Genomic DNA, 27,728 nt, shown 5'->3' on the forward strand with positions numbered 1-27,728 from the left:
GGAAATAAACAAATAATCCAACCCGCTGCTGGAGAAGCTGTGAAGGGATGGAAGAGTTCAGGGGAAAAACAAATGAGGATGTTTATTGTATCTCCGTACAATGCATGTAAAATATCCGCTGCGTCATAGACACATGGACAGGATAATAATAATATCACCACTGGAATGGAAATAGAAAAAGCCATTTAAATAAACAGAAATCTAATGTCAGCAACCTTACTTACAATACTACTACTACTACTAATATATTTTTGTCAGGATCAATATCGTCAAAGATGATTGACAATTAGCATATAGTTTGAATTGGTAGAATGGTTCTGTTCTGGGCAAGAACTGCCTGCGCATCCATGCAGCCTAGCATGGATAAGAGCAGGGAGAGCAGCAATAACTAATTAAAGCACATTTGAGTCAATAATAGTGCAACGAGATAGCATTAGCAAGCTAACTACACAATCGGAATTTAATGTTAATTTAGCTAACATTAGCAGAATTTACCATTCACAAAGACCCGCCCTCCTTAGTTACTATTGCCATCTCCGACAAACATTGCAGCTCTCACACTACAAATCATGTTTTCACGCAGTGAAAAATACATTGCAGAGCAACGAGAAAACTGACAACGTGCTGACAGACAAGACAGAGCAGGCTACTTCTGGTATGAAACAAGGTCTCAGGACTCTCAGCTTTCAAATTTTTAAATGTAAAAAAAAAAATTCAAACAATAAATACCGTTTTGTGGCTCTTTGATGTGTCGTGACAGATCACTGTATGGCCTCAGTTCAAACACATGAAACGATCGTCTTTTCATATTTACTTAAAGCACAAAATGAACATGAATAAACATCAGAAAGTTTTTTATTTAAACCGCGGAACACACCATTTTTCAAGTTTAAGTCCACCGAAGTTAAACTACTCTCCTGTCTGATTTGTAATTAAGGCTAGAAGGGATATAGCTGCAGCTACAGAGCATGCACATTTACATATTTTCTGAGGCGACAATATAACCTGAAACCCATGAAAATGGTTTAAAAAAGCACATGGCAGCACAGTTTAATCTCTTTAGAGTGTCACAGTGACTGTCTTTTTGCAGTAAAGGACCTGTCATAGTTTAACGAGTGGGAAGATGACATGAAGTAACGCAAGGTTAGCTGCATTGTATACAGATGAGCGCACGTGCATATACAGCTCTCGATCCGGGCGAAGTTCACAGGATTTTGTCCACAGAAGGATAAGAGCACACATTTTAACATATTATTTATTATTTAACACTCAGTATTTTAACTTAAGCGCTGCAAGCCATGCATACAGCGCAGGACATTACAGATTTTCTGGTATGCAAAACAAGAACTTTTAAGGAATTCTTCAGCTTGTTGCCGTTACTGTGGCAGCCAACAACAGCACAGCTTAACCCTCCACACATTTTTATATTTAGTTATATTGAAAAAGTTTGAAATCAGTCAATGTTTTTTTTTTTTTTTTTACTCTGTTTTAACATGGATTTCTCTGGAGACCGGTCCTAGCTGTCGGGTAAGATGGCAGCGGCGGCACATAACATCCACGCTCTGATTGGTTAGATCACCTGTCAATCAAGCTCCCTGCGAACGGGAGGGATAAATAATCATTCTTTGCGGACAAATAATAGTTTTATTTGCAAAAGTAGTCGACCCTGGAAAATCCTCTGCCAGCTGGTCGCTCGCCCTAACTGCAAATCCCTTCACCATCTGCATTTTGATTTGTGCAAATCAGTTTTCATGAATGCAAACAATGAGAAACCATGCAATTAACTTGGGGAAGGCGTCTTTTATTTCTAGAGTATTCTTATTATTGAAGCACAAATTTAAGCACCAAAAGCAGCCCACACTCTGTAAGTTCTCTTTAATTAAAAATAAGCATTTTCATTCATTCATTCATTAATTTGCTATATGGCTGCAAGAACTTAAACATTTTGCCATTGTTAAAAAAAAGCTTTAGCCTACTGACTGACGTTTCCGACTTTCAGTTTATATGCTTTCCTATTTTATTCCATATATATATGTCTGTGTGTGTGTGTATTCAGTAATTTCACAGTATATCCACTTCCTAAATTACTACACAACTTGTGCAATCATAATTCACAATGGTACAATTTACTTAGGCTGTTTGTGTGTAAAGTGTGACTTTTTCTTTTTGTATGACATTAAAATTATTTTCAGAAAAAAATGTACATGATTAGGTTAAGCAAAACAAATGTGATTATTGTTGGGAATATTTTATACACACTTTTATTACTTAACTGCAGACAGAAAATAACATACACTGTGGTACATTCAAATATTTTAGCGTCCCTTATTATCCCCTATTCTCCAATACAGAATCACAACTATCGCTTATTTTCCTTTTCTGAAGTTGGCAGCCCTAGCTCCTACTAGGCCTCATTTGTAGGCCAATTGCGGCTCGGCGAAGACCGTCCCAATTCATAATGCATCCTCTGAAGGCTGCATTTGAAGGCCAATAGCGTCACTGTGGCACGACGAACGCCAGCGCAATTCGAAAGCGATTTCAAATGCGCCCTTCGTTTCGCCAGCAAATGAAGGATACAACAGATGGATCCTTCGCAGCCTACCCTATTATTAAAACAAAATACCAGGTAATGGTTCTGTGGTGGCCGACGAATGCACTAAGTGTTGTGTTTTTAATTTACTCAAATAACTAGCAAAACAAATGTTAAAAGTCAGGTATTAAAAATTGTGAACTTAAACTAATACCACTGCACAGATTCCTTTGTTAGGTGGTCTGAGGCATAAGTTTTTGTATTTATTAAATTGAGGGCTGAATATGATAATTCCTTTACTGGGGATAAAAAGACAACAAGTAGATAAGGCTAATTAATTGGATAAGTCTTTCAATTTATTTAGTTAGTAAGTAAGTATAGTGCTGTTATGCTAGATATGTCCACAAATGTTTTGGGCAAACTTGATGATCCAGAAATGAGTTCTGGAGTTGTCTATTGTGTATGCATGTCTGTTTCATATTTTCTAACCTTACGATTGCAGACCTGTCTTAATAATTTTCATAAGTCTTTCCTTTTTCACTTGTTTTAGGACAGTTCTGGAGAAAATGGGGCTGCTGGGAAACATAAAATATAATGAATGAAGCTGTTCGGTACATTACTTTTGTAATTTAAGTTAGCCTATTTGTAAATGAAGCAAAGCAATTTCTGTGCACTGTTTTATTTAGTTGAAACTTATAATTTTTATTTTTTTCATTTCATATTTGCACATATCAGACCTGAACACACATAATTTTCTATAATATATATATTTTTCCTATTTTGTACATTGCCTATTTGTATATTACTCTTTTATTATCTGTGTCCTGTCTAATAGGTAGCTGAATTTGTCCACACACTGCAATAAAATTATCAAAAGGTGGTGATGAGACGCGTCCCAGACCCTCTTGCTCTCCTGGAACCAGTAATCCACGGATGGTAAGTCAGATGGTTCGCCTGACCAGGGGAACATGGGTGGCTGGTAACCGAGTATGCATTGAAACGGGGTCATACCGGTTGGTTGGTGGAGCAAATTCTGGGCATACTCGGCCCAGCCTATAAACTGGTTCCAGGAGTAAAAAAAAAAAATGTTGCTCTACAAAAAGATGGCGTAGGCTATAAGAAGATTGCCAAGACCCTGAAACTGAGCTGCAGCATGGTGGCCAAGACCAGACAGCGGTTTAACAGGACAGGTACCACTCAGAACAGGCCTTGCCATGGTCGACCAAAGAAGTTGAGTGTACATGCTCAGCGTCATATCCAGAGGTTGTGTTTGGGAAATAGACGTATGAGTGCTGCCAGCATTGCTGCAGAGGTTGAAGGGGTGGGGGGTCAGCCTGTCAGTGCTTAGACCATACGCCGCACACTGCATCAAATTGGTCTGCATAGCTGTCGTCCCAGAAGGAAGCCTCTTCTAAAGATGATGCACAAGAAAGCCCGCAAACAGTTTGCTGAAGACAAGCAGACTAAGGACATGGATTACTGGAACCACGTCCTGTGGTCTGATGAGACCAAGATAAACTTATTTGGTTCAGATGGTGTCAAGCGTGTGTGGCGGCAACCAGGTGAGGAGTGCAAAGACAAGTGTGTCTTGCCTACAGTTAAGCATGGTGGTGGGAGTGTCATAGTCTGGGGCTGCATGAGTGCTGCCGGCACTGGGGAGCTACAGTTCATTGAGGGAACAATGAATGCCAACATGTACTGTAACATACTGAAGCAGAGACTGGGCCACAGGGCAGTATTCCAACATGATAACGACCCCAAACACACCTCCAAGACGACCACTGCCTTGCCAAAGAAGCTGAGGGTAAAGGTGATGGACTGGCCAAGCATGTCTCCAGACCTAAACCCTATTGAGCATCTGTGGGGCATCCTCAAACGGAAGGTGGAGGAGCGCAAGGTCTCTAACATCCACCAGCTCCGTGATGTCGTCATGGAGGAGTGGAAGAGAACTCCAGTGGCAATCTGTGAAGCTCTGGTGAACTCCATGCCCAAGAGGGTTAAGGCAGTGCTGGAAAATAATGGTGGCCACTGTAGAATTAGGTCCCAGCCTAACTGATACGCAATTTCCTAATTGATCCTCTAATAGGAACAATAAGGAAAGATCAGAGAAAATAGAAGTTGATCTCTACAAATTTTTTGTTCAAGGAATACAACAAAATTGGGACAGGAAGGTCAAGAAGCAGGAGAAGAACGAACATCGCAGACGGGCCCCAGAGAGGGCCTGGAGACCAAAAGACTTTCTTCAAAATGAGGACAATTCTGAAGTTAATGAGGAAACAAGAATCAATAAATAAGAGAATAATGAAGTTAATGAGAGAAACTATTGAATTACACGATTTTTCGGCTGAATTGCAAATGTTGACAAATAATTTAGGATCAATAGAACTTCAGACCCCTGTCACAAAGATATAAATGTCAAGAGCTGTATTAAGAGTATATCCTATATTTTGAGATTACAAATGTTGAGTGCTATATGGTTGCTATGCTTATTTTGTAAAAGAGCGGTTAGTAACAAGGAGATGCATTTTGCAACATGAGTGAAAAATGGAACTTCTAGTTAACCGTGGCATAAAGCGTTGCTCACACCTGTTAGAGGTGAGATATTGCAGTTTAGACATATATGCTTATGACTCACCTGTGTTTTGAAATGTGTTACAATTTTTACTATAGTTAAAATAGCAATAGGCACACTTGCTATCTAGAGGTGTTATAATTATGCCTTTTGAACCTTTGACACTGTCTTGTGAAGCCTCTGTGACTCTGTGACAAAGGTCGCATTTCCTGCCTGCACGGGAGGAGGGGGCAGATACAGACATCGGCAGAAGATGGAAGAATTATGGGAGGTTTTTAATAAGATTAATGCAAATGATATGCAAGGCTATAAAATGCTTATGAAACTAATGTTAGGGGCCGACATTCGTGGTGAAGACTTTACTCACAGTTATTTTTGTTATTTGCTCATGAGTTATTGTTTTTAATAAAACAAAACCATTGTATTGGTGATTCGTTAAACTTTTAAAACAAGTCTCTGAGTGACTAATCAATAGTAACCAGTTATCAGAACCCAAATGAAACCTTGTTTCGAGCTTCAAGTGGTCTGAACTCGACTGAGCCAGGACGGACACCGGGAGAAAGGACTTGAAACATTTGCCATCATCTATTCGACCAAAAGCTAATAATATATCTGTTGATTATGAACTATTCATGGGTGTTATAGATGTGAATAATAGGTTTTAAACCTTTAAACCGGTATATAAATGCAACACCACACAAAATATTGACACTTTGGGCCAAATTTGGACATTATCACTTAGGGGTGTACTCACTTTTGTGGCCAGCGGTTTAGACATTAATGGCTGTGTGTTGAGTTATTTTGAGGGGACAGCAAATTTACACTGTTATACAAGCTGTACACTCACTACTTTACATTGTAGCAAAGTGTCATTTCTTCAGTGTTGTCGCGTGAAAAGATATAATAAAATATTTACAAAAATGTGGTGGATGTACTCACTTCTGTGAGAGACTGTATGTATATATAAACCAATTCATTTTTGATCCCTGATTTTAGACATGCATGAGATAATATATTACTGCTTGACTAAACGTTTAAAAATAGCGCTAGAAATGTTATAAATATCGAAATTAAACATATAGGCCTAGGCATTTGAAAATAACCTACATAATGAAATGTGTCTTCTCAAGCAACAATTCCAAAAAGAAAGAGAAGCATCAGACTTAATGCAAAATATATTCAAGACAAATTGCTGTGACATTTATTAAACAATTTGCTTTTATTTTTTTAAGAATATTTCATTTTGAAAAATAGCTAGGGTATTCGTTATGTTCGTATATTCCTTATGACGAATTTTAAGAAGTAAAAAGTTGAGAAAGAATGGAATTAGCCTGTAGTCTCGATCTATAAGCTAATTATATTTTCTTAACCTTTATTAGACTGCAGATCGAAAAAAAAAAAAGAATTCTTGATAATCTTTAAAATGTGAAAAGTCGCTGACATAATTTAGGCTATACTTCTTTGACTGCAGAAAAAAACCCGAAACCATTTAATTCGCAGTGTTAACTTATGAATTAAATGATTAAATGAAAAACAAGAAATAAAGCACAATAAGAACAAAATATTTTACAATAAGAACAAAATAAAAAAATATTAGACAAAATTACAAAATGAATGCTGAGTGATGTTTGACGCATCTCCACTGCATAGAATCGTTGGTGTCAGTCACAAATATTAAACATGTTTTAGGCTGCAATGCATGGCGTGTGTGTTTCATTTGCTCCGTTCCCATGGACACCTTTTGTCTGATCTAATTCTGGATATTTCCAGTTGAAAACGTGTGATTAATCCGAAGTCGTGTCTACACCAAGAGAAACCATTATAATCAGTTGATGCGGTGACTGTCCACACGGGAAGTGGCACGAAGCGATAAATCTTCTACAGTAACTGATGCCTCCTTCTATCCCAAATCTTTGAAACATGCATTGTATGTGTTGAAAGTGAAACCTAACAAAACAGCATGCATAAGAAAGCAACTGCACGCTTTCACGAGCTTCAGCAAATGCATGCAATCACAGACTGCACGCTTCCCAGCCAAAACAAAACAGCCAACAATTAAATGCAGGCTTGATGAGCATTGGATACTTATTTCAAAAACATTAAAAAATAGTAATAGTGCCCACACTTTTTACCTGAATGTGTGTTTACAGTAAATGTGCATAAAAAACATGCATACCCACATATATACTGTATGTAGTGTGTGTGCATTTATTAATCTGCATAGGCAATACTTTTATCTTTAAAACAAAAACAAAAAAATAATAAAGGTTTATGCAAAACACGGTAGCTAGCCAGCATTAAATTGCATTCATCTTGTTTATTTGTGACCACGTGATGGCTCAGATAGAGCATTCAAATGCTTTCTAGCACTGTTCCACAGCAACAAACTTGACCAAACTAAGCACACTATAAAACGAATGAAATCAGTAATAATGGCATGTAGTGATTAGCTTACTGGCATTCATTTAGCGTTGTAATAAACATGCATGTTCTGTAAAGCTGCAGTGAAACGATATGTATTGTGAAAAGCACTGTACAAATAAAAATGAATTCGTATACAGACTGACCCAGCAATGCAAGCGAAATATCCGCCCCGGACATCTTAGCACAAACCATGATAAGTTCGTAAGTAACACTGCTTGTCTTGCTTCAGTTTAACCGAACATAAGACTGATGTCATCCATTGTACAAACAAATGATCCCAACTTTTCCTCTCAGTTGTTAATTGTAAGCATCCAGAGTGTGATACATTTACCGCCATCTCTCGTGTACACGCACGCAGCATCAATCAGAGCCGCTTTGATCCGTCCAGAAGACTACTTTTAATGTTATTTGTAAGTTTGCACCTCAGTCATATTTAAAGGGTAATTATATTATTTTTTTTTAAATACCCAACGTTTTCTCTAGACTTAAAAAGTATGAGCTGTAGGTTTTGATAGATCTGAGATTTAAAAATGGCGCTACCGGAAATGCTTCAGGACATGCGCAGTAGCGTTCCAACGCCTTTGTTATTGTTTACATCCTTGAAATGGTCTATATATATATATATACACACACACACACACACACTAATTTGACACTATGATGCTTTCACTATGATGTTATTGATATCATTATCATTATCATTCTAAGTTTGGCTGTTGATGAACTCATTGCAGTATAAGTGCTTGTAATATATGTTTGTGCAGCAGTGCTGTCTGTCTCACATATCCCGGCCCAGTGGACTGATCTATGGCTGAGCAAGTGTCGGGTGGCTGTGATTAATTAGATATTGATATGTAGCCAGTGTTACAGTTCTCATACAGCATCTCATTAACATTCAATTAACAGGCCCTCGTTTTCCTTGGGAATGAAGGTTGTGACTGTTTCTTCATTAGATGCGGCATGAGTGACTGAAGGATGAATATTTTTATCTCCAAAAATCATTAGCAGCTTCCAAAAGATGATACCTGTCATTTTTGTGGTGAGGTTGTACATGAAGCACTTTCACTACCCCCTTGTTTAACACCTTGCTCCTTTCCAAGCACCTGTCGCTGAATCAATAAAATTTTCCATTCTTGCTCCCCATGGCTAGCAATTACCAAGAAAGCCTCAAAATATAGTGCCTGCTTAAGAGTCTGTTCTGATGAAGGAATGTCAGTATAACAGATTCATATTGTTAATTACGTGCACCTACACAGACTCCATCATTCCAGAGGTAAATGTTAACAAATTAATGGAGCTTTTTGTTCACATTAATTCTGTGTGGTAGATTAATCATTGATGGAAAGCTCATTTGAATTCTGAGGAGGGATGGGATTGCCTGACACATGCAGCTCGGAATATTGCCATGTCATTCGGTCAAAATTGCTCTGGTATGATCCATTGTGGATGCATAATTGCAAGGCTTGGTGCTTTTGGTTTTTATTAGTGCTATTATTTCTGATCACATACTGGAGTGTGCTATAAAAAGCCATAATTTACTCACTCTCAAATGGTTTCAAACCTGTATTTGAGTTTCTGAGTTCCTGAGATTATTATTAAACACAAAGGACTGGTCTCTCAAGTGGTTAGGAGTTGCCAGTAGGGGCTTGTGATGGCGCTGATGAGGCAGAGATGTGCGCAAATCTTTCAGGTAAGGAAGAATGTTCTTGAAATGTTTGGCGAACTTAGTCAAATGGTTACATTTCCTCAGTTATTCAAAATGAGTAAAGAACATTTACATTACCAAAGAACATCATAACTGACTTAAGTCTAGTGTGAGTATTATGCGCTCTACACTGTATGATGAATAAATCTCTTACCCCTTATTTACACTGCACGTGTCTGCATTACAGCTCCACGGCCACCAGAGCTGATCAGTCACGCCGTGGCAAGTTTCTGAAGCGGCTCTCCACGCTGCATCACAAAAGATAGGCACCAAAGCACCTTGTCTATTTTTGACAGATAATAATAATCATCTCGCTGTTGTCAAAGGCATCAGCAAAAGGCGATATCTTTGACTATCGTCGATACATGTCTCGGCACCCTAAATGTTGTGACGATGCTTCGTTTCCTTGCCATAATGTATTATCTTGAAAATTCTTTACTGTAAAATGTGTGTTGAATGTAAAGTCCTATTAGGAAATTAACCATTCAATGTGAATTTATCTGAGAATATTCTTAATGCATGTTCTTACACATGCACCGGCACAGAAATAGGCAAATATCTTCTAATCATAAAGATACAAAAAAGGGCAATTAAATTCTGGAAAAATCTGAAACTCAGTAACGCCCAATCATATCATTATAAAGCCCTGCAATAGCAAGAGATGAGCAAAGAAAGCAACCCCTTCCCTCAGCTGATCCAGAGCTTCAGTCCTGATGCTTCACTAACAACTACTGATGCTCTGAATCACAACATCAGAATCAGTCAGATTACTGCACAAATCAAACAGAGTTACATCACTCATTGACAAACCCAAACACAACAACAAAGTAAAATACAATGCTATTTGGCCCTAAAGAGAGAGTACAGAGTATCGGTACGCAGTGTCAGATAAGAAGCTGAGAAGCACATTGACCAGATACAGACTCAGCGGACACAAGCTGATGATAGAGACGGGCAGACACAGAAAAACATGGCTTTATAAATGAATGGAATATTCATGACAGACAATGCAGAGTGATAAATAGTAGTGGACACTCGGACTAGGGTTGTCCTGGGATTTTACTATAGTGCTACATGCTGTGTATAGTGAGAGAGGCGGGCAAAAATAACCTGATGTAACTGTTCGCTTTTTTTTTCTTTTAGCTTCTCCCAACCGCCTTTAACTTCACATTTTTTGCTTGCCATCACGAGCCCACTCTCCTTCGCGTCACTTTCGGTTTATTAAGCAAAAATAGATTGCATTAGCGCCCTATTTTGTCGGCCGTCAACGTCACTTAATTTGACACTTTTTCTTTGATGATGAACCAGCCAGGCCGATCTGGACTTCTCCAGAATGTCCAGATAGCCAGTCCGCCCCTGCTTCACGGTACTTTAGACAGCGATGGAAATGCAGACAGCAACAGGTCTGCAAGAAAAAAAAATGTTCCTGGGACAAATTGTTCCAGGTAATTTCGGTGGAAAAGCGGCTTCAAACAATAATCATGACACAGACTGTGACAGCCTCAACTTTTCATTGGTAATAATGGTGGAATTGTTCAAGTTTTATGGTATGTCTTTACAGAAACTTCCTTAATTAAGTGTAGGCCTACCATAGGAAAAATTCATTGTAGTTATTGTGACAGCCTTAGGTCTCTCTACACCATTGGTCTCAAACTCAATTCCTGGAAGGCCACTGGAATCCAGCTCCAACCCTAATCAAACACACTGATCCAGCTAATCAAGGTCTTCATGATCACTAGAAACTTCCAAGCAGGTGTGATTTGGAGCTGGTTGGAGCTAAACTGTGCAAAGCTGTGTCCCTCCAGGAATTGAGTTTGAGACCACTGCTCTACACAATCTATTCATCACAGCCAGGGGCGTCATGCACTCATTATTTTTGAGGTAGCACGAGTTGGGGGGGTGTCGTCATGTGACACACCGCAGCCAACAGCACTTTTATTTATTTTTTTCCTTTTTGTTCGAAACATCCCCAAACGCATTAACTATATCATGAAATATCTTGATTCTCACCTTTATAGATTATGTTGAGCAATAGTGGGCGATGGTCAAAGGTTTGGTTTTATGCATAAAAACCTGTCTGTTTATGGGTGTCATGCCATAACATATTTTTAATACAACTGACTTTATATTTAATGTGAATAAAAACGTGCCCCCTCTCGATGAATGGCATGATGCCTCTGAACACAGCACAAATCAGAAAGTTCTAATTTAATTTTCCTGAGCTTCTCATTGTGACAATTCGTGGTTCTTTTTGAAAACTTTTCTCATTTTAAATCAGATGTGAGCTATGAAATTAAAATGTATATAATATATAGGCCTATACATATATACAATACAGGAGTTGTTTTGGTTTTCAAATGCATTTTGTGTCAAGTTTGATATGTGAAAATATATTACATCAGGACATTCACCATGAATCAGGCCCTGGCTTTTTAAAAATGCCCTACTATATTCACTTGACATCATCAAAAAATAAAATGACTAGGAGATTCAGTTACAGGCAAATTCACTGACCAACTGTGCACTTTATTACACCACAAAAACCTGCATTTTATTGACAAAAACAAAAGCAAAAAAATTCAAAGAAAATGTATCAAGTGTATTTAAATGAACCCATAGGCATTATTTGGGAGATAATAAAAAATAGTAAATATGATAATAATAATGACAACACATTACAATAAGGTTCATTATGTTAATGCATTAGCTAACATGTACTAACAATGAAAAATACTATAGCATTTATCTAGATTAATATTCATTTCTACATACAAACATATTAATTAACTTTAAACTAATACATAAAAAAAGTTTATTATTAGTTCATAACAACAAAGAGTGTACCATTTACTTCCAACGCTGAATTACTTTTTCCCTTAATTTGTCACTATTTAATATTAAACATTGAAATAATACACAGCATAGATGGTCAGTATTGTTAATGTAAATTCCTTGGACTGTGGCCTTAAAAGTTTCGGTGAAATATATTTTGATGGAACAATATAAGATAAACATCTGAAGGAGCTTTAGTTTTGCCCGCAGTGATGCTGTAACTACACTAGACAAAACAATCTGACCTTGAGGTTTCCCTTGTTCTGCAGGAAGGTTTCGGATTGATCCCTGATGACATTCAAGTGCACTCTGGGAGTTGGGTGTGTTTATGTTAGAATAACCTTGACGAGTCCTGCCGGTAAGCCAGTGAAGGTTACCCGAGTCTTTGGGCAGAAACACTGTTTTCAGATCCCAATCTTCTTAAGCCTTATTTGGCTTAAGTCGCCAGGGAGATGAATGTGCCAGACGTGGAAAAAAGTTTCCTTAAAACGTCAAAGGCCGATGTTGTGATGCAAATTTTCTATTTCTGCTTCTATCATTTTGGAGAAACAAAGACAGAATAAATCTAAATCAAGCTCATACTGTAATATTTTTAATAAAAATAAGACATCTAAAATAAATGACAACTAAACACTTTTATAGATGATTATGGAACATCTGATACATGTTTTCAAGAATTGCATGTTTTATCCACAGGACATCATTAAATAGAGCTAATATACCCTTCTCAGACACATAACATGCTAAAATACCATTTCTACTTTTGAATTTAAATAACCATCATTTACTAACTCAGAATAAAACATGTTCGAAATGAAATGTAAAACTCATTGCAATATTTTGTGCTGAAATTAGTTATTAATAATACAAAGCTAAAGAAAGTATGGTGAAAGATTGCTATAGAGATTCTTGAGAGGCACAAACATAATTTATTCTAATGGTTTGGGATGTTGGGAGGTTACACAGACTAGAGCGCATTTAATAGACTCTCAATTAAGAGAAGGCAAGTGATAATTGCCTGAACCAGAGCAACTAAAGGCTTTTAATTCGCTAGAGACTCTTAAACTAACAGAGGATTTCTCAGCTGATTTAACTATCCCAAAAATGGCAACAAAATGAAAATAAAATAAAATAAATATTTCCAGTAACACCTAATCAGTCAGTTTAATAGTTAGTACATTGAAGTTGCACATCACTGGCTGGAATAAACTGTTAAAACTAATAAGCCATGTGGAAGGATATTTGTTGTGAAGGGAAATTCTCATGTAATGCATTTGGTGGATTTCAGTTCTTCCTGTTGTAATTGAATGTTAATTTTAAAGAGATGAATTGCTCCCACAAGATGGTAACGTGTCACTTCTGTTTCACAACATATTTACAGCATCACTTACTGAACCCACACAATAATGACATCCAGCACTGGGGAAATAATGCATATATCCAATGGCACCGAAGCCAGTTTTACATGCTTCACACATCAGTCCAGCACTTACACTGTGAACAAATGCTGCCGAACAGATGAAGGACTTCATATTTGTTTTTCTCAGAGTGTGTGTGATTTGACTGTATCGGGATGTTTCAGTCGTAGTGAAGGGCTCTCATGTTTCAGATTCGGATTGTTGTGTTGGATCAAAGCGACTGGTGCCAGACTGCTTCACGTGCCTAAGAACATTTCTCTAAAGCGTTTGAAGGCATGATTTCTCTCTATTCGCCTCGCACACACACTCTCTCTCCATTGCATGGATGCAGTTTCTATCCGTCACCATCCGAATTCAAGGCTTTTTAACCACAGCTGCTGTTTGCGTAGTGGCACAGTTTTCTTGGTAGCAGCATTTGATGCAAACACTTATTGTCTCGGAGTCAAATCGAATGCTTGGATTCTCGGCAAATTACTTGAAATGACTGCATTGTTTTCTTTTTCTTAATGGGCAGCGGTCATGACACATTAAAAACACTACATGAGAGTTTCTGGAAGTCATGCTCTGATGTAAACTCTCAGGCAGTAGCTCAAGCTGTGTTTTGGCAATTATTCGTACAGTCTCTATTGTTCCAGTGTTTGCACTAACGGGCTTTGTAGGAAGTTACACATATGGTCACAACACTGAGAGCAAACAGCACAGCAGCCAATGCAATGAATTATTAAAAACAGTATGCATTCTTGTTCAGATCCCTCTTAAATCGAAGGAAAATAAACACTTACTTTCACTAGCAAAGGCCCTTTACATTATAAATTGTTGATTTGTATTGATTGAAAAAGGCTGCATGTTTGTAAGAAACAAATCCATCGAGACCATTTAAATTCAAAGCATTGTTTCCAGCTTAAATATGAATCCTCTATCTATATTGCTTTCTCCAGTGAAAAAGTCACCTTGTCTTAAGAAGAGAAATATGCAATACGCAAATAAGTGAAAACAGTCCCAAACAGTTCTAAACAAATTGTGTATTTGTTAATGACGGCTGTGCGTGGATCGTGCGGATTACTTGTGGATTATTGTGATGTTTTTATCAGCTGTTTGGACTCTCACTCTGACGGCACCCATTCACTGCAGAGGATCCATTGGTGAGCAATTGATGTAATACTAAATTTCTCCAAATCTGCTCTGATGAAGAAACAGATCTTGGATGGCCTGAAGGTGAGTAAATTTCAGCACATTTTGCGTTTTTGGGTGAACTATTTCTTTAACGCCAATGTTTCTTTTTCTTTTTTTTTTTAACTAAAACCTGATTTGCACTTCTATAACGTGAGCAGCAATGTAGACAATTCTGAAAGGGTCTAATTTGAAAATCAAAGATGATTGGTCTCTCAGATGGAGACGGTGGGCTCTGATAACTGTAATTCAGATCTTTTCTCTCCCCCTCACATCTCAGGGAACACCTGCAGCCCAGTGAAAGTCTCATTGTGCTTTATGTAATGCAGTTGTGTGCAGAGAGATTTAACAAATTCCCTGAGGAAATTTGAGTTCTATCAAAAAAAAAAAATAAAAAGTTAAATCATTGAATCTGTTATAGAAGTCATTGTTCTCTTATTGTCACGAATCCTGGCCATGAACACCACCAGAGGTCACCCGCTCACCGCATGAACTCTTGCACTACACTACTGTTGCACTTCACTACTGGACTACAGTTCCCATCATCCATTGCACTGATGACATGCACAGCTGATTTCACTGATCACACAATCACACACACTTTATAAGCCTTGGACTTCCTCTCTGTTATCGCCTAGCGTTGTATAGCGTATATCCTAGCGATAGCGACGCTACGGAGCCCAGTCAGTTGTTATAGTCTTGCCTTGCCTGTTTTCTTGTGTTTTGATATCTGCCCGTGTTTCCTGGATTAACCCTTTGCCTTGCCATTCGGACTCTGTTTGCACCTCTCTTGGACTATTGCTCGTGTACCTGGAATAACTCTCTGCCTTGCCCTTTTGGATATTGTTCGCCGATCGTCGACCCACGCTTGTCCTAGGATTACTCTTCGTCTTGTCTGTGTTGTTCCTCTTTGCCACTGAATGAACCTTGCTTGTTTTGTAACCACGCCTTTGAATAAAGCTTGCAAATGGATCCGCATATCTCACATCTCGTTCGCCCCGGAACACTTATAGTATGTGGATGAGATTTCACAGCAGATCACACAGCAGCTCTGCAGGCAAGATTCAGCCAGAATGTCCTTAGGGGCCATCCACAATCACATTTTACTGGTAAAAACTGTGAGAGAGGTGCAAAACAATTGAACGGAAGGTGCATTTTAAGGTGCATTAATCCCATCCACCATATACAGTGTCATGCAAACAAACACAAAACACCATCATTGTAATACATATGACACTAAAATAATGCAAGAAACACAAATTAACATGAGTTGCAACAAAAAAACACTAATATACATAACTGGTAACAAAAATGATTAAGAAACACAATGCATTTGTGCGTGTATGTGTGCTTACATTTATATTTAGATATAAATGCTATCTCATACATACGTAGATATGCAGCCACATTTATATAATCAGTCTATTGTTTCAAAGCTGAAATTGATCCACTGTGCCAAATGTCAAATTTGAACTATTTAATCTTGACACAATTTCTTACACAGAGCAACATGTTAAGCCCTCTGAGTATAATGTAAAAAAAAATAATTTGTCTGAACAGACGTAGGACACTAATTAATATAATATCAGCACCATCATTCAGCTGTTCCATAACCATCTATTGGTACAAAAAATACAACAAATTGCAGCATGACTGAAATATACAGTATTATCTGTTGGGATGGTCAAACAAAGTCACAAAATAAAATACAATGCTATCTGGCCCTAAAAAAGCACTCCATTTCACTTTTTAATTGTACTTTTATCACATAATTTTTATGTATATTTTTCATATTAATAATAATAATAATAATTATTATTATTATGTAATTAATAAGTATAATTAATGTTAAATTCATTCTTGTATTTATTAGGCCTATTGTCCACATTTAAAGTACAACTGTTTTGCCATTACTAAGTGTAAGTATTTGTTTGTCATGCAGGCTTTGATACTGGACTAACTTTGTCCAGTATGGATTTTTTTATGCTACGTTGAAGGTCAGGCTCAGAGAGAGCAGAACACTGTCAACAATTTTACTTGAAATTCTTCCTGCATTCCACTTGTACTTTGGGTATGTCGATTGTAGTGACCCTTACAGAGCAAAATCAATGTCTTTATTTATTTTATAAGAGCACTTTCATGTTTGTTCACCTGCGATTTACATATTTTTTTTATGGAGTGTATTTGGCATGATGAAATCCTTACGAGTTTTAAGTGATAGTTCACCCAAATATGAAAATTGTTATTTTATGTTTCACAGAAAAAGGAAAAAAAAGATAATAAGATGAAATGTAATAAACACCACTTATTGTTTTTCTTTTAAAAGCACTTTTCTTTGCATAAGTAAAGAGATTATTGACCATGAAATATGTAGTCTGTTTGTTGGAAATTAGTCATTCTTATTTGATGAGCCAATTTAATAATTTCTCATGAGCATGTATATTGGTAATTGGTTTCCTAAAATGGGCAAAATTATCAGGATGCAGTTTCAGTTCTTCTGTCATTGCCACTGGGAAAACAAATTTATCATCCAAGGCGAAGTAACCATTACTTTGTTCTGTTACAGAAATGTACAAATCTACAAAGCCAGTTTAATTTGAAAGGTTCAGTCTGTTTTAGTAGAAACTATAAGCTTTGTTTTCTACAAGAAATGATGGGGGGAACATGGTGCATGAGAGAACATAAGCCATAGTGGCATAATATGCATTCAAGCGTGTAATGTGCCCAAAACGGGTTGCTTCTTCTGTCTTTCACTGTTCACTGCATATTGAATGTTTGCTATACACATAAAGAGTGAGCAGAAATGAGTGGATTCAGACTATTTAGAAAAAAAAAAAAAGGTTAGAGTCGATGCACCAAAAAATTGTGTATTTCCTGCCTGTCTGAACAAAGCCTTAGACACTGAGACATGCTGTTTACTCAAGAGGGCGGATATTTTACTTGACACGAAGAGACTAGTTAAGATAAAACATGCTACATTGTGGATCAGGGTGATTTGTTTCATTATGTTCAATTCCTGTGGAAACACAGGTTAACAGAAATGGGGAGAGGGTTCGCACGTTGCCACCTCTGGTGGATTCCTTTATACATCGTGATGTTGATTCAGAAGGTAGAGATAATTGCAGGAAAGTGAATATTCTACCAGTGTCTCAAAGGAAAGAAACAGCATTAGAGCTTCTTAAAGGGACAGGGACAAATCATAACATCACTTGCTCACCACTGGATCCTCTGCAGTGAATGGTTGCCGTCAGAATGAAAGTCCAAACAGCTGATAAAAGCATCACAATAATCCACAAGTAATCCACTCCAGTGCATCAATTAACACAAAAAGCTGCATGTTTTTAAGAAACAGATCCATCAAGTTGTTATAGCTTTAAATCATAATAATGCATCATCCAGTGAAAAAGTCCATCCCCTGTGGTCCTCTCACAAAAAACGAAAACAACTGGACTGTTTTTAGCTTGTAAACAATACTCAGTCAAGCAATGTTATGGATAAAGGACTCGTATTTTAGCTGGAAGCAAAGTATGGAAGTTCAAAATTGTTGACGAACATGCAGCTTTTCAATTCATAAGATGTTATTTGATGGACTGGAGTCGTGTGGATTATTTGTGGAATTACTGGGATGGTTTGGACGCTCATTCTAATGGCATTTATTCATTACAGAGGATCCATGAGTGAGAAAGTGATGCTATCTACAGACTGGATGGCCTGCAGGTGAGTACATTTTCAGCAAATTTTCAGTTTTCAGAGAAATATTCCTTTAAATTGCAATTTGCTGAACATCTTTTCCTCCACAGAAAACTGTATGTATACAAGGTTGAAACGTTATTGATCCCACAATGACATTCTATATCTATAGCTGAACTTGAAGTGCTGGTTTCAGTTTACTAGATGGAAAATGAAAATTGAGAGTTGAAGGGGGAATATTTTAGGGAAAAACAATAAAAAAGATCTCATTCAGTCATGTCTCATTCACACTTAGGCAAGTTACAGCATCACGATCAGATACAACCACTGATGGCAACATGCACATGCATCAGATTTAATCCAAATGTATCAAATAATTGAACAAATAATCTAGATTCATCCAAATCCAGTTTTTTTATTTATTTTTTATTATTTTATTTTTATTTTTTTATTGGAAATGTTCCACCTGTATTTGAGAGGACAGATAATGTTTCCTCCAAAAAGTATGATATTTCTCTCAGAATCATTAAATAATGAATAACATGCTATAGCTAAAATAAAGCAATCTATTTTTACCCACAATAGCAAATCCTTCAGCAGTCACTGGTGCAGTGTTAATTTAAAGATGCCTTTGTGGTTTTAAATGTTTCTGCTGGCTTCTTTTCATCTCCAGCTTCCCTACACTTATTTGTTTATTAAATCCAGCTTTAATTTCCTGCCTGAGGCTTTGCTCACCCATCCAGTAAGACTCTGCAGCCATCCAGACATGTTTAGGTACAGCTATCTGCGGAAAAACAAACTGCCCCGGGAAAAATCCTCATGCCAAAGCCACTTACCCTCATCTGCGAGTCTAGACACGGAGCTGTAACTTGGAGGATGCAGGAATCGGCATTGCCATCCAAGACTGAATGCCCATATGCCGTTCTATAATCTGCATGGAGATGGAAGAGCTGGCAAGTGCTACTTCATTTTTCACGGAACTTGGTGGTTCCCTGTCAAGAATATCAACATACATAAATTGCACATGGGATGACAAATACATTAAGGAGAGGAGAGTATAAACAAGCATAAATTGTATTTTGCTAATATAAGACAAAGAAAACTCCAGCTACGCTGTAAAAATAAATCCATAAAATAACAGAAAAAGTACTGACAGCTCATTACACATGAATCAAAATACTGGTAAAACACCAGTAAAAAATAAATACGGATAAGTTTCATTTGAAGTGATTTTCCTCCGCATCAGTAATTTTCATATTCATGAGGTCAATGCATGCATTAACAAATTAGATGTATTACACGGCTCTCTAGAATATTTGATTCTGATTGGTCAATCACGACATTCCAAAGTGTGGTTTCCCGATAACAACAAGCCATCTTGACCGTTAGTAATTAAATGCTTAATTTATCACTCCACAGACCCTGATCAATGCTTCGCGTCTAATTATTTACTTTTGTGGCAAGCAGCCGTGTAATAAATGGGATAATGCACATCCAGTCGGTTGTTATCACAAAATAAAGCCCTTCGCTCTTGTACAGTCTTATTCTGCGATAACAACAGGCTGGATGTACATTAAGTTGTTATCTGTGTAATACTTGATTCTGATAGGTCAGTCATGACATTCAGAGGTATGTTATTCCTCGATAACAACTGGTAAAAGCTGATAATGAGGCTCATCCGGGTAATTGAAGTCAGTGCTATATGCTTGCTAGGAACAGTTTTTCTTCATGGAAGCTTTGTTTATTGGCTAATAAAATATAAAATACAAACACAGCTGCTGCCATTTTGCTATTATAGTTTTTTGCACTATTGTTTTTTGTCCGTATAGTTTGAACTTGCTAGCAACTGCTGCAAGCAGTTCTTTTCAGCAACTGAAAAGAAAACACACAGCCAGTTTGTTATGGTATGTTTGGGTCTGAATTTATCCAGTGAGCTGTTTCAATTTGCAGGCAGTTTCTATGTAGATAGCTAGCCATTTGCATAAGACCACCTCTGAGCCATATACAGAATCTAGGCAGCAATTCACTTGTCTTGTGTCGACCTGGGGCATGTTTCCCAAAAGCAACTACCGGTAGAGTTCATTGTAACTTGCGACCATAGTTAGCAAACAAAGCTTTTGGGAAATGCACCACAGAGCTGTTGAAAACAAACACTGCCCACGGAAGAGAGGGATGGGGTGAGCAGCAGCTCATTATCATTTAAAGAGACATGCACCGAAACGGGTCACAATGAACAGAGCTGTTTTTGACAAGGTAACATAGGTGTTGTTTTACACGACCACTTAAGAATTTTAACCAAAGTATGTTATAGACATTTAATGAAGACCCTAAAGAATTGTATAAACTTGGGGGAAATGGGCATCCAATGTCTCCTTTTAAATATGCTGTTTGTTAATAAAGATAACGCTTATTTTAAAATTTGCTTTGTCATTTTCGGAGATGTGAGCTCCTGGACGTCAGCAGTTGTTGAACACGAGAGCAGCCTCACCTTGGTCAGATCTTAAAGAAAACATGAGATTTAATTTGTTTTGGGTAAATTTAACAGGCAGTCTCTGGTTTCATTGATATTTTACTTGTTCCAGGGCAAATAGTTTTGGCTGAGGGCAATGTTTCATATCAGTACGCTGCCTTTGTACTTTTAACTAGACTGCCTAACTTTTATGATGCTATTGTTGTTTATTAAATATTATTATTTAATAAATAATATTTTATATAAATAATAATAATGTTTAAGATAAGTATTTGCTATTGAGGAACAGTGTGTTCGTGATGGTGATTAGTTACATTGTTCCGATATTTGATGGCAACAAGAAACTGTTTTTATAAGTGAGTCAGCAGTAAAAAATGTTATGAAGTGAAGTGAAGTGACATTCAGCCAAGTATGGTGACCCATACTCGGAATTCGTGCTCTGCATTTAACCCATCCAAAGTGCACACACACAGCAGTGAACACACACACACCGTGAACACACACCCGGAGCAGTGGGCAGCCATTTATGCTGCAGCGCCCGGGGAGCAGTTGGGGGTTCGGTGCCTTGCTCAAGGGCACCTCAGTCGTGGTATTGAGGGTGGAGAGAGCGCTGGACATTCACTCCCCTCACCTACAATCCCTGCCGGCCGGAGACTCGAACCCACAACCTTTGGATTACAAGTCCGACTCTCTAACCATTAGGCCACGACTTCCCGAAAATTCAGTATCCTTATATTGAAGGATACTGAAACAGGGACATCATTTTTCCTTTGAACAACATCTTGTAAGACGCAGCTAACAAAAACACTATAAGCAGCGCTGTCAACGGATATCACACTTAACAGATTAAAGGATAGTGCGACATATTGCTTTCCTCAGTAAACATTCAAACTAATGTTTTATTATGAATATGAGATTGAGCTGAAGAATGAATGCTGTATCAGATGCAGGTAAACACACTCGCTCACTTAATCTCTCTCTCATAATACTTTACATACTGTAACATACCTTTTAATACAATAATACAATAAGCTTTCAATGATGCAACTCAACGTTGCTTCATTACGAGCTCTAAAGTGACATTTTCAAATTTGTAATGAAGGCTTGGGCTCAGCTGTTAAATTGTTAAACTGAGATTTGAATCCATGGCAGAAGTAAGTAGTTCTGCATACAATTTATTATTATTTTAATTAGATACACACTTGTGCCGTCAAACTAAGTGGTAAACTAAGAAAAATACTATTTAGGGAGAAACTATGAATTATGAAACTATGAAATCCACACAAATATCAGTAACTAGCTAGTCAGGTGTCCAATATATATATATATATACAGTATATATCTAAAACCTCTTCACCTCTATCACTTTCATGAACAATACATGAACATGTGAAACACTTTTGAAGTATCTCATGAGACTATCCTTTCTGGACGCTTTGAGACTGCAGTGCTGGTCATTCTACTGACATCTTTATTACTCATTTGTCCTTTCGCCTTTTTCCCCAGAGCTGATTTGACATTAAACAGTGCTTTCTAGTGGTCCGCCTGATGACAGTAACATATTGCACCTTTCTCAGATAATACTCAAGGCTCATTTCATTTTGTTCCAATTATCGGGTAACACCAGACTTTCAATTTAAGGTTAAAACCCATTAATAATTACAAAGTTTCAGTTAGAAAGGTTGGATGGAACCTAGTACCAAACTCAGAGATTTATCTGGACACACTTCAGATGCTGGATTCGGTTTACATTTCCCAGCCAATTCAACCCCCTTTTTTTTTTTTCTTCTTTCTTTCTTTCTCTCTAAGCCAATGTGACCAAGTGACCTTAATATAGAACTACAGCTTCCCACATGCCAATTTATTGCTCCACTTGCATACCTGCAGGGAGAGCTGTCAGCAAAGCAGTAATTTGTTGCATTTGTAATGTCTGACGAACTGGACGGCAAAACAACATGTAGACAAAAATAAGTCAAGAGGGAAAGTGAGCTATTCACTAGCTTTGATAAACGCATGTATAAAAGTGTTTAAAGTAAGTGTGTACTTTGAATCAGGGGGATTTGAATCACCTTTGTAAAATAAAATATTCAAAAGAAATTGCATTCATGTCTGTTTTTGGTCAATTCAATCTTTTCCCACATTATTTGCTTTAAATCTGTCATCATTCCCACTCACGTCACTGCAAATTCCACCCGTGTCACACCATAAATGGATTACTGCTGGCATTCGCTCCCACCTTTCTTACAGTCTGACCTGATCCCACCTGACGCCACGTGGATGATTCTTAACCTGCTGTTTTATGATTTAAGCTCTGCAGTGCTCTTGGCTGAAATTATACAATTAGTTGCATTACTTTTTTTGCCCTATATCTCAAGCCTATTATAATGAGTCACAAAGAACATTTCCTCTAAAAAGGTTGAAAATAGTAGAGCTTAAAACATAAAAAATCACTAGCAATTTTGGTTAAGTAGTTCGTGATTATACACTGCTGAAAGAAAAAACAAGAGTGTGTAGTAGGTAAATGGGGATATGATGTCAGGGTGATGGATGAAAGAGCTACATCAGAATAGAAATACAGTTGTGTTAAAAGCTCTTGACATATATGGAGCTTCCTGTGTGTTAAGAGGTAGTCACACTAGAATTAAAGCATGCAAAATCACCTGCAGTAAATATGGTCAACAGGATATTATGTCACACTAAAAGGATTTTGTTTTGTTTAAAGCTCTTAAGCTATTACTCACATGGATGGTATTGTACTTACTGCTTTGAGGGAGCACTAGAAAAAAATAAAAATAAATATATATAGTATAAAGTCATCTCATCTCAATCAGGAGACAAATAAGCACAGATAATGCACCGCTTACAAAGTGAAAACAGTCCGAACAAGTTCTAAACAAATGTTTCTGTAGATTTTGATGTGAGAGAACAACAGAATACTGACTGACAGGAACAAACTAGGAAAACTAGACAAGAGCTTCCATGATGAGAAGATGAGATGTTATCATATATGTGCATATATACTGCATATAGGTTTCATATATGCGCATATATCCTCATATAGGTTCTTTCCATGTGGGAAGGTAAACACATGTATGTATATAGCTTACTGTACACAGGTAACAAGGCTAAGAAGGGGGTGGAGCTAATGATTTGCAGTGACTCAGGACAACTAATAGGGGTAACAATGGAAACAAACAAGGTAGGCAAAGGAACAAGGGGGAACATAAACTAAACACAGGAAACACTTTAACATAAAAGTCCTTGAGCACAAAACAGAGAAGCACAAGACAACGATCATAACAAGCTTGAAGCAAAAAATAGAAAAAATAAATAAATAAAAATTGATAGAGTCGTGTGGATGACTTGTGTATCATTGTGGTGTTTTTAATCAGCTATTTAGACTCCCATTCTGACGATACCCATTCACTGCAGAGGATCCATTGGTGAGCAAGTAATTTAATGCTGAATTTCTCTAAATCCCTCTAAATCTCATCTATATTTTGAATGGCCTGTCTGTCTGTGTGTGTGTGTGTGTGCACGCACGTGTGTGTGTGTGTGTGTGTGCGTGTATGAAGAGTTCATGCAAAAGCCTCTAAGTGCCATTTAAAATTTTTTTTTTTTTTTTTTTTTTTTTTCTTGTTTTACATTTTAAAATTTTCTACTAAAATGAATTTTTTTTATTAGGCTCCTATATATATATGTTCAGATATTTCACTTAAATGGCAATGAGAAAAAAAAAAAAAATTCATTGTCATTAAAGTGAAAATACTGAACCTACACATAAGAGCCTGATAAAAATGCTCATTTTAGAAGAAAATTTCAAATGGCACTTAAAGGATTTTGCATCTGAACTCTTCCTATACAGTATATATATATATATATATAACCCGTATTATGCCAGTTTATACAGAAATGTTGGGCAAAATTATGTTAGTAATCTTACTCCGTATAAATGTTTGCTTACATGTATTGATAAAAATTGTGCCATATGAGATGGAGGAGCTTTTATATGTGTGTCTCAGATGTTTGCCAGAAAATGACTTGCACATACAGATGCAGCTCCTTTGAGGTCTGGAATCAGAGACATTTAGAGAATAGATGTGTCCTTTATGATGACAGACTTCAAATCGATTTCCAGGTCACACAGGCTGAAGGACAGAGGTGCAGAGAAACAAAGCCTCAGTTAAGAACTGAGAAGCACCCATAGTAAATGAGTGAGAGAAATTGTGATACTCAATATGTGTCAGAGCAGCCAGAAATTAATTAATTAATTTACTTTATTATTATTATTATGCATGATCTGAGCTAAACAAATAGACAGGCTGTTTTTTTTTTTTTTTTCCTAATCCCCATCAACATTTCTTGTGAACTCAGTTAAGTATGAATAAAGTTGTAAGTAATATAATATAAATTGTATCATGTATGTTTTTGTCAGTGTTACGTGTCAGGGGGGTTGCTTTTGTTGTTCCCTCCTCCTTTCCTTTGTTATTGGTTCTCTGCTGTCCTTCTAAAATGTAGGATTTGCGATTGGCTGGTTGAACTGCCGGATTTGAACCAATCATGGACCGTGACCTGTGATATAAGCTGCTCCGGTGACAGTAAGAGGAGGAGATTGGAGAATTTGAGTTTTTTTTGTGTTGGCGGGCTTTGCCCTTGAGTGTTGTTGACAGCCTTTACTCTTTACCAATGTGGTTTGCTTGTTTGTTTGAGTTGCTATTGAGTTAGTATCCTACTTAAGCTACGCTTCAGCAAACCCAGAGGGAAGTGAAAGGAGAGAACGTCATGTGACAAACATATCACAACCATGTAGGTTTGCTTCTGTTAGGCACATGATGTATGTTATTTTTGATAGTGAGTGTAGATTTAGCTAGGGTGTGTGTTACGCCAACCTTTCTTTTCTTCTTTTATTTTTGTTATTTTCTTTGATTTAGCACCGCTTGTTTTCCTTCCCTTCTGTTGTTTGGTTCATTTATTTTAATTGTAAATAACTATATTTGTTTTTGATTGGTTGTTTTCAGTGGTACACAATTGTAAATAAAGCAAACCACGTTTGCTACTCCAGTCGTTTGTCTTTGTGTACGATGAAACGCATTTGTCCATGTTTCACCCCGTTTTGAATCGCACTAGCGGAAATGCTCGAGAAACAGTATGGTAATGAGCTCTTCCGCAGCTCGGTATGCTTTCAACTCGTTTTTTTTGTCTCGAGCCTTTTTCAAGAGACTGTACGACATTCACGTTACATGATTTGACTGATTTTTACGTAGAGAGGGTGACAGCGCACCACATGTTTTCATAAACGCTTGCCAAACTCAAAAACAAAACTAAAATTAAAACATATTTGAGGGCAAGGGGACCCCCTGGTGTTTCGGGGGCCCTACGTTGCTTGCGTTTACAAAAAATAAATTGAAATATAGCACATTCATTGTTTACTTACTCTGAAGTTAGAGCACACATAGTCCTCTTTTTGATCTTATGGTTTGAAGTTTCCTGCATATACACACATATGCATCCTATTCATGTAGTGTGTCCAATAACTAGCCTTTCTGGCAGCGTAGCTTTTCCTAAGGGAGGATTGAGCTCAAAAGGCCTCGGTGCATTTTGATTGTTTATTTGCATGCATGTTTGAGAGTTTGCAACAAAGTGCATTTCAAATTTCTCATTTTCTTGTGGTTGGGTCGCATTTCATCCAGCAAAACAATCAGTATTCATTATCTGTTCATGTAGGTAAATTACAACAACTGCAGGGGGCATGTAATCATCTCTGATTAGGACATGCTGAAGGAGTGTCAGTCACCCATTTGGATTGAAACGTTCATTAAGAATCCCATTATAGAAGTCATTACAAAATCACAAAGACATTCCCAAAGCATCCATAAGTACAAATGAACCCAAAACTTACATCAGAGGTCATGGATGATTCGGAAACAGATGTGTATAGACCTTCTTGCATCAAATGAGAAAAAAACACATCATATGACGATGCAACAGAAATCTTAAACTGTAATTTGTAGATTGGCAATAAGCAATTGTTTGTTGTGTTTGGGAAGCTGACGCAATTTTATGAGTCATGGTCATATCTAAATTCAGTCTACAGGAATGTCTCGGAGACAAGAAGGGAAATGCAAACATTCATAATAGAGTACATCAGTTTCAGCACACATTTGTTTAACATATTATGCGAGCGCCGATGTCACAACACAAATAAAACTTAAAAAAAGTAGTGATGAATAGGTGAAAAGTGTGAAAAAATATTGCTACAAATTGGGTACTTCAAAATCAGAATGAATAGAATATTGGTGAAGAGTGGAGAGATTATCGATATTAACATGGATGACATCAGTCAGGATTGTGTGTATATACAGTATATATATATATAATGAGGATTATCTTTAATACTGGTTAAATTTGAAGCTCTGTAATGGTAAAGTTATTATTTTTATGCATTTAAAGCTTGTTGCAGTGTTCAGCTGCGTCAATATGTATGATATTTATTTACTATGCTGTTTGCATTAACACAATATCAATAGACATTGATGGTGTGCATATCCCCCAAATTAATATTCTTGATGCTGCTTGATCTGCTGTACTGTACCACTCTGTATGTTTTTACGATGACAAAAAAATAAAAAAGTCCACTTTCGTGTGTGGATTCCAGAATGATACATCAGTTTTAAAGGTAAAAGTGTTCAAGGTAAGATGAAGGCTATAGCTAAATATGTCTTTTACAATATAAATGTTAGACGGCAAATAGTAATCCAGTGCTACAAACTACTCAACTTTTATTGTCAAATGTTTCCATTTTTAATTGAAAATATAGTTTACGTATAATTAACATGATTCATGTAATCTGTAGTTGAATGTGATGAGACAAGAATCATTAAAGAAGCTGTTTTCGGCATATTAATCATATGATTAAG

This window comes from Barbus barbus (assembly GCF_936440315.1).
Source record: "Barbus barbus genome assembly, chromosome: 11".
NCBI lineage: Eukaryota > Metazoa > Chordata > Actinopteri > Cypriniformes > Cyprinidae > Barbus > Barbus barbus.